The 8840-nt window shown below is 43.0% G+C and overlaps 1 long non-coding RNA gene across 1 annotated transcript in view; it reads left to right on the top strand.

The window, feature by feature from the left end:
* LOC307217257 overlaps positions 1–8840 on the top strand; it is a 29132-nt gene continuing 20292 nt past the window's right edge. Inside the window, exon 1 of the long non-coding RNA XR_013839495.1 lies at positions 1–112. This is a non-coding gene — a long non-coding RNA (uncharacterized lncRNA). The remainder of the gene's footprint in view (positions 113–8840) is intronic.

The following is an 8840-nucleotide window of genomic DNA, read 5'->3' as shown; positions in this document are numbered from 1 at the left end:
GTCAACAAACCTGTTGCCTGGATACCTCTGTGGAATGAAAACCAAGAGCAGTCCACAAATATGGATGAACTCTTAGGAGCCACTGGACATCTGGAGCTTGCTTCCCAAATAGGTATGTCATTATATCCTCAGTATTGGATAAAGCCAAAATGGAGAAGGATGCTGAAAGCAGTTTTGTCACATGTACGTCCCACAATTACTTGAGTGCACCACCTCTCCCACCCAAATCCATAAGCGGTGTCATTTAGCAACAGTGTCTACTACCATCAGACAGACGTCACAGTGATGTGTGTTATAACAGATAATCCATGCCCTGCATTTTTTTGGAGACACACCCCAATTATCTGGGCTTGTCCTAATAAACTTACTGAATGCTTACACCCACTTAAAAAACAACATACTTTTATTGAGTTTTCTGACTAACGTAATACAAGCGGCAAATTACCCACATGGCAAGGCAGATGAAATAAATACTGAAAGAATCAAATAAAGAACAGCAGACCCAGCTCTGCTCTGAGTGTAAGATAACTGAAAGGCCAGTAAAAATAAGGAAAGGAATCTTTCCTAGCCCTGAAATGTTCACAGTCTATCAACCACCTCATGTCTGCCTAGTGACTGTCATGGGATGAAGCCGAGAGATACCCTGGTGAGACTTTAATGTCCTACGGTTTAATTGCTTGCTTGCACCCAAGCCACATATGACAACAGAGTTCCTGGCATTTTGCTTCTTCCGGTCAGTTGTAGAATGAAACCCAACACAGGAAGACATTGGGAGAAATTAGACATGTGTCTCCAGATCAGCTGGAGCACATGAATGGGAAATCATGAGACTGCTCCCATTCTCTCATGAAACTGGTCATGCAAATGTCTCATCAAGGTAGCAATTCAGAGGGAGGTGTTTCACATCCATCAGAAATGATTCAAGGGCGAGGAATGACTCATCAGCCACAGAGCTAGCTGAATAACTGAGAGTTCACCCACAGAGACGCAAGAGGCTTATAAAATAAGCAGTTCGCTTGCATCTATCATAACCACTGGGTGGGTAGAGATCCATTCAGTCCATTATTGATCATTTGTTTTATTTCAGAAAAGAAAAACAAATCACTCAAGGTAGCTCAGCCTGATAATAGAATATGCCATCTAAAACCAGTTAAGAACCTATTAAAAGCAAATGCAACAGGCAAGAGCAGCTGAAAGGCATATCCCAATACAGTGGAACCTCAGGTTACATACACTTCAGGTTACAGACTCCGCTAATCCAGAAATAGTACCTCAGGTTAAGAACTTTGCTTCAGGATGAGAACAGAAATTGTGCTCTGGCACTGCGGGAGGCCCCATTAGCTAAAGTGGTGCTTCAGGTTAAGAACAGTTTCAGGTTAAGAACGGACCTCCAGAACGAATTCAGTACTTAACCCAAGGTACCACTGTACCTTGCAACACAAGTAAGCCAACATGGTGCCTTCTAGATATTTTTGGACTACAACTCCCATCCTTCTGATCATTGCCCGTGCTGATGGGGCTTATTTATCTATTACAATCATTTATATCCTGCATTTCAACAATACAAATCCTTCCAAGGTGGCTTACAAGAAAGACAAAACCAATGGGGTGGGGGTAATTAAGGCTCTGAAGGGGTCTTTGCTTGCCTCTCTTTCTCTGAGTCCTTCTCACAGGGCAGTTGGTGGTATATATGGCACAGGGAAGGAGAAAGTTCAGCTGGCAGCGGCTCTAAGGAGGTCTTTGCCTGTCCTCTCTCTTCCCATCCTATAGAACACCTTTCCCATGGGGCAGTTGATGGTAGAGGGCCCTGTACACAGATGCTGGAACAGGCTCTGAGATAGTCTTCCATCTGCATCTCCAAGGACCATTTGCAGTATCATGCCACTTTGAATAGTCAGGTCTCCCTGGCCCCACGAGAATCCTGGGAAGTGCAATTTGTTAAGGGTGGTGAGCATTGTGAGGAGACCTCCTCCTTCAGTTCTCAGAGTGCCCTGGGAAGATGGCTTGGCTGTAAAACCACTCTTGAGAATTGAAGCTCTGAGAAGGGAAGAGGGATCTTCTAACAACACTCAGCACCAAACTATCTTTCCTAAGATGCTTTGGGAGAAGCCATGTTTTATGTACTGAGTTGAATAGGATTCAGAATGCAGCAGTCTGATTAGACCTAGAACAATAGGACCCAGAATGCAGAAGTCTGATTGTCCACAGGAGCCACCCAATCCAGCTCCAGGTGGAAGTGAATCCGCAACCTGATTGGCCTACAGGTGAATCCCGGAATTAGCCAATCACGGTGGGGCCCATTGTGTAAATGATGTATATAAAGCAGACATTCTGGGGGAACTTCCATTCCTCCTCACCACTATGAGCTGAATAAAGAGCATGAAATCCACTCTCGACTCCAAGTATATTTCACCACGGCTATTTAAAGCAGTGAAATAGTGTTTTAAATGTCCAGTGCAGATGGGACCCTAGAATGGTAGTCCCAAACATCTGGCAAACACCAAGCTGCCTACCTCTGAGTCTACGTCATCAGCGAGTTCTGGCAGTAAACGTTATCAAAGGATAACCTTTTAAAATAAAATGAAAAACCACCTTCCAAAACAATGGAAGGAGAGACCAGGCGATTCCTTTTGCTAATGCATCCCGCAGCTTCAGAGTCGGAACAGGAAATGTTGGGGTCTGCACTTCTGCAACTCTTTTCATTTTTTTTTAATATATATTTTTTATTAATTTTCAAATACAAAACAAAATTATACACTCCATACATCTTAGTTACATCTTATTTCTCTTTTTCCAACTTCCCTCAACTTGTCTGTAAATCCTTCATTCTTTAACTTTAAACACCTTTCTTTTTTGTTGTTTATATTATTGCTGTAAAACTTCATCCCCTTTTAATATATTTTCCATCACAATGCTTCATTAAAATTTACAAACGTAATCTGGTTATCACTTAGTTTTTGCTTCTACAACTCTTTTCAAATGGGAGAAGATACCACAGGGCCACAAAGGTTAGGCTCAATGGAAATGCCCCCTCAAGAATCCAGGACCAAGGCTATGATGTTAGGATATATTTCTTAAGTAGTGGAACAAGTCATACCATGATGAAGCAATGCAGTGCAATTGCTTTGTGCAGCAGATTCTGAAGGAACATCACGTTTCTGCCGTCAACCTCTCTGTGTGCCTTCCCACCCCACACACCGTAATGGAGCAGCAGGGTGTCACATTTCTGCTTCAAGGGTAAAAAAAATGTCCAAAAATGGCACTGGCATTGAAATAAGTGAAAGTGGCAGTAATTGCAGGAAGATAAAAATGTTCTAAATCTAGAAAAGACTGGGGGTTTCCCAAACACATGGGAAGTACATCGTGGGCTAGAGTATGCATGGCCAGCTGGAGTGAAATAGCTAATAAATTCAGAGTAAACTTGCAGAGTAAGCCCAACGGTAGGAAACCTTCAGAACTTAAGAAGGCATACTTTAACCCTATTCCAAACTCTGGTCAGAACTGGGGGAACAGCTGGCGGAGCCAGCCAGAGACTGCCAGAAAGGGGGGAGGAGCCTTTAAAATAGAGTTTGTTCTTACATACACACTCTTTTTGCCAGTGTAACTTCCACTGGGTTGCTAGGTCACATGCCCAAGCTGAATGGAGATTGGAACAGGGGTCATTCTGCACCTGCCCTGCCTCCCCTTTCTTGGGACTTAGTGCTGGGTCAGCCAGCTTCAGCTAACCCTCAGTTGAGATGGGATAGGGAACTTTCCCTAGGCTTGCCATACGTCCGGAATTTTCTGGACATAGCCGGAAAACACCCATTGGTGTTCAGGTGGAAATCACTTGAATGTCCATGAAAATTTCAGAAGCCAAGATTTTGGCGAATTTGCTTCAAAATAGCTCAGTGACTTCTTTCTTTTCTTGAGATTTTGCAAAAGGTGGTGTCCAGATTTTCACTTTTTGAACTATGACAACCCTAACTTACTCCAGTGTATCTCTGGCTGAACTGGGATGAGGGACTTCAGCCCGGGTAGCCCTTATTGAACCCAGAGAAAGATGTTGACAGCAATATTTAGAGATTAAACTGACAATAGCTCTAGGAAGCAAACCATGACATCACACTCCTGGGTCCTTCCTTTTCCTGGGGAAATCCAGGTGTGTGTGTGTGTGTGTGTGTGTGTGTGTGTGTGTGGAGCATATTTTTGGCCGAATGAGCCACTACACAAATGTGCTCACTATGGCTGACTGTCACCTCCTCTTCCTTTTCTGGTGTCTCTAATACCCAGAAGGAAAACCCCCATAGTCAGGGTTTTGTGGCCTTCCTCTTCCTTTGCACACTTCCCTTTGCAAGGGAGAGAGAGAGAGAGAGAGAGAGAGAGAGAGAGAGAGAGAGGTAGAGGTTAAAAGTGGGCAATATTTTTTAAGGAAAACAAATCTAGTCCAAATCTTTTAAAGTGTTTCAAGAAGCAAGTTGGGGTTACAAGTGGATCCTGAGTCATGTGGGGAAGAGAGAGATTGAAAGCTATACACTGAGTTCCTTATGAAAACAGCTACATTGTGCACCTTCTCTCGCATGCACTTTGAGTTTTATAGCCTTTCAAAAATCTGTCAGTATATTTGTACTGGCCAAGCTGCCCCAGAAAATGGTACTTATCTGTTAACATCTCATTCCTCAACCCAGTTCATTTTATTCTGAAGCGACATCTGGGATGATTTCACAAATGAGCTTTCCAGATGGGCGAAAATTCAGCGGAACTCAAACCACAATAAATTAGATTACAAGTGAGCACACAATAAATTTACGACCTGCTTTTCCTACAAGGAACTCAAGATTTGGTTCTTTCCACCCATGCCCTACTTTACAACAACCCTGCAAAGTAGATTAGGCTGAGAGGTCCAGAAATTGCCTTGAAATAGCTTTCTTCCACAGTCACGTTGCCCGCACAGGCTGGCAATGGCACAACTCAAGGCAAGAACAAACAGATTGTTTATTTGAGCTCTGCAGTTTGCGTTTGCAGAGTTCTTTCCCATCAGCAACATCCCGGCTTGCAATCATTCAGAGCTGTTTTGAGTTCTGTTTTCCCGTAGTGAAGATTCTGTAATCATGATGATTTATCTATGTAATCTGGTACAATTGCTCCCAATTAGTCTGATTAATATGGCCAACACATTGAGACTGAGTGGGAAGGGAAGTTGGTAGCAGTTCAATTTTATAGCCTAATTTAAAACCAGACAAGTTGGATTTCGAAATGTAAAAATAACCATGAAGAGTTATGTAAGAATAAACCAGAGACCATAGAAGGGGATTTAAAAGAAAATAAAACAAACCTGTGTACACAATACAAGTTGTTGGTGGAGAGATTTCCCAGGCCGTTTAGACCGCTGTAGTCCATTGCATTTCAATGAAAGTCTTTCCATCATATTTTCGTCATTCCCAAACATCTCTATTACATTTCTAAAATGGAACTCCTGGACATTTGCTCAGTGTAGTCAGTCTCCCTGGCAGTCTAGCTTGGGATTCCAATCCCAGCCAACCCCAGGTCCCATTTTCTTCCATTTGAATTACTGTAACTTTAATTTTTAATCCTAGCCTATCACAATGGCCCACATCAAGCTACAGTATAGAAAACAAAACCCCCAAATTACCACACACCCTACCCCCATGGCTCTTCTCACCTTGCGAAACCAGCGCTCTGTTTTGTAACTAAACAAAAAACAACAACACACCATGTGCCAGAAGTTTGCTTTGGTGACTCCACTTAAGCAGCAATCCTAATGGAACTTGCCTCGCAATTAGCATGCATAGGATTGCACACTGTTAACACTGGTATTTCATGCTGTTGATTCATTGTTTCCTTAAGTGTCCTCACTGGCCATGAATGAACTGCGTGCATATTTTCCACTGTCAAATACTGGAAGCTGTGCAGTCACAGAAAAGGGCAGACAAAGGCTGTGTCCCATATGTAAGGCAAAGCTGTTTAAGGCATGTGCTGCAATGGAATGCAGAAATGTCCAAAAGCTGCCAGTTGCAGCTAGAACTTCCTTGTGGTGCCCCATTTGCTTTCACAAAGACCGTAGCTCAGTACTTGAGCATCTGCTTTGCATGCAGAAGGTTCCAAGTTCAATCCCTGGCACTGCCAATCCCAAAGAGACACTGCCTGTCAGTGTAGGCAACACCAAACTAGATGGAGATAATGGCATGTTCTCCTTACGTTCATATGGTAATAGGTAAAGGTAAAGGGACCCCTGACCATTAGGTCCAGTCGCGGACGACTCTGGGGTTGCGGCGCTCATTTCGCTTTACTGGCCGAGGGAGCCGGCGTACAGCTTCTGGGTCATGTGGCCAGCATGACTAAGCTGCTTCTGGCAAACCAGAGCAGCACACGGAAACACCATTTATCTACTTGCACTGCTAGGTTGGCAGGAGCAGGGACCGAGCAGCGGGAGCTCACCCCATTGCGGGGATTCGAACTGCCGACCTTCTGATCAGCAAGTCCTAGGCTCTGTGGTTTAACCCACAGCGCCACCCGCGTCCCTCATATAATAATGCTTCTTGCTTAAATGGATGTGTGTTGGCCAGCTCTTGCTGTTTGGCTATGGGTGGCCTGTGATCTCACCAAAGCACACTGCACCTGAGTGGAGGCAGTGATATTTCCGAAAGTTGGAGGCAGCGATGCTTCTGAATACCAGTTGCTGGAAACCACAGAAGGGAGAAGAGCTCTTGTGCTTGGGTCATGCTTGTGGGGTTTCCTACGGGCATCTGGGGTATGTGTGTGTGTGTGTGTGTGTGTGTGCGCGCACAGTATGAGAACAGGATACTTGACTAGCTCGGCCAGCGCCTGATCCAGCAGGCTCTTCTCATTTATGTTCCTTATGGATATATACATTTGGTCCATTTTCTCTTCCCTAGAAGAACACAGTGTGCAACAGCACGGGGCAGTCACCTTCCACGTGGAAGCAAAGTGGCAAATGGAAGGAAGAGATCGTCTGGCAATAGGGTGTTGCAGAGCAGTGAGAAGACATGTTCACTTGCTGAGGACTGTGGCTTGAAGGCAGCGGTTATGCACAATCAGAAGCTGGCTGAGGTGTGGCACTCTCCTGGGTTCCTATGTTTGTTAATTTTATTTATGCTTTTCAGGTTTATAAATTTCACTAATTTTACAATCCTTTTAACATTTCAAAACTTGACTTCCTTCCCCCTATTTCTGCGGTTCCTTAAATTTATTTTTAACATCTTCTGCATATCCAAATTAACTCACTTTGCTCATTTATTCATCTACTTTAAATATATACTCTTATAAAACTGCAGGTTATTGCAAAAATCCTCCTAATGTTCTTATCTGTTTACAATTTATCTGTCAATATTCAATAAACCATTTCCATTCATTTATAAAAAGTTTGTTATCTTGATTTCTTATTCTTCCAGTAAGTTTCACCATTTCTTCATATTCCATAAGTTTTTGTATCCATTCTTCCTTTGCTGGGACTTCTGCTTCCTTCCATTTTCGGGTGAGTAACATTCCTGCCACAGTAGTAGCATACTTGAATAAGTTTCCATACAGTTTAGGTAGTTCTGTCCCTATAATTCCCAAAAGAATTATGGGTTCCTATGTACGATGTAGAATATGTTTTAGTGAGTCGACAAAAGGAACTATCCTGCGTGAAAACGCAATGGTACTGTGGAGACAGAATTCTTGGTCAACTATATTTTTTTGTTGGGATTACAGCGCAATCCACTTTGGCTGCAGCTGAGCTCGGTGGCGAGAACTTCAGATCTTGGAGTCTATAAAGAAAAACTATAAAGTGAGTGTGAATTTTTAATAACAAGACACAAGAGAAGATCTGTTTCATCAAGGGATGGGTGAGGCATGGAAGAAGGCATGGCAAGAAGATCACTGTGCAAGGACCAAGTAGAAATTGTCTTGTAGGAGAGCACCAATTGCAGAAAATTGGAGATACTCTGTACTTTAATGGAAACACTTTGCTTCCAAACTAGCTGCTAAAGGCTAGAGTAGAAGAGTAGTCACAAGATACACCCTCTTCTACATGTATAGCAGAGATGGGGAACCATTTCTGGCTCAAAGGCCACATTCGCTGCTGAGGACCAAGGGCCACTGGAGGGCAAAGCCAGAGGCAAAAATGGACAGAGCAACAAATGTGACTCTAACCTTTCTACAGTATAATCTTCCACTGGAAACAGTTGGTTTTGGGTGGTAGCAAGTGCACTGCAAAACTATTTCGGATGATCCACTATTTGCAGTCTTTAAACTCTTCTCAAAAACTTACTTACTCTGTCAAGTTTTATTTTCTCTGCTGGTTAGCGTGTGGAAGTATAAATTTGGTTTTCGTTACTGTGCTGCCAATGTTGTTTTTGCTGTTATGGGAAGGGCTGCTTTAGATGTATGCTGTATGGTATATTAATGTTTATATTATTCTCTCCCCCCCCCCTTCTATTGTAAATTGTATTTGTTCATAGATTTTTCTGTGTGAGTTGCTTGGAAACCTTCTTTGGCGACAAGCAATTACTAAGTTTAATACATAACCGTTGCCCCACATATGCCAAGAGCTATTGCTCAGGTCCACTCACCTTTTGTAGTTCACTGGAATTAAGATACACACAAAAAATAGAGATATTAATCACCTTTAGCAAACACTGAAGAACCTGGCAAAAGATGAGTGTGCTTTCCTAATACATGCCAATGATCTTGATCAAAGGCATTGCCAGCTACTCAGACAGGGAAGAACAAAAGAAATCATGAGACACACACACATGTGTTTCGCCAGGCTGGCTTAGCCGCCCAGCAGGTAAGACATGAATATAAATAGCTGGCACAATTATGGCTAAGAGTCATGG

This window comes from Podarcis cretensis (assembly GCF_951804945.1).
Source record: "Podarcis cretensis genome assembly, chromosome: 5".
NCBI classification, from domain to species: Eukaryota; Metazoa; Chordata; class Lepidosauria; order Squamata; family Lacertidae; genus Podarcis; species Podarcis cretensis.
The sequence above is the reverse complement of the archived record's forward strand: the minus strand, read 5'-3'. Positions and strand labels throughout refer to the sequence as shown.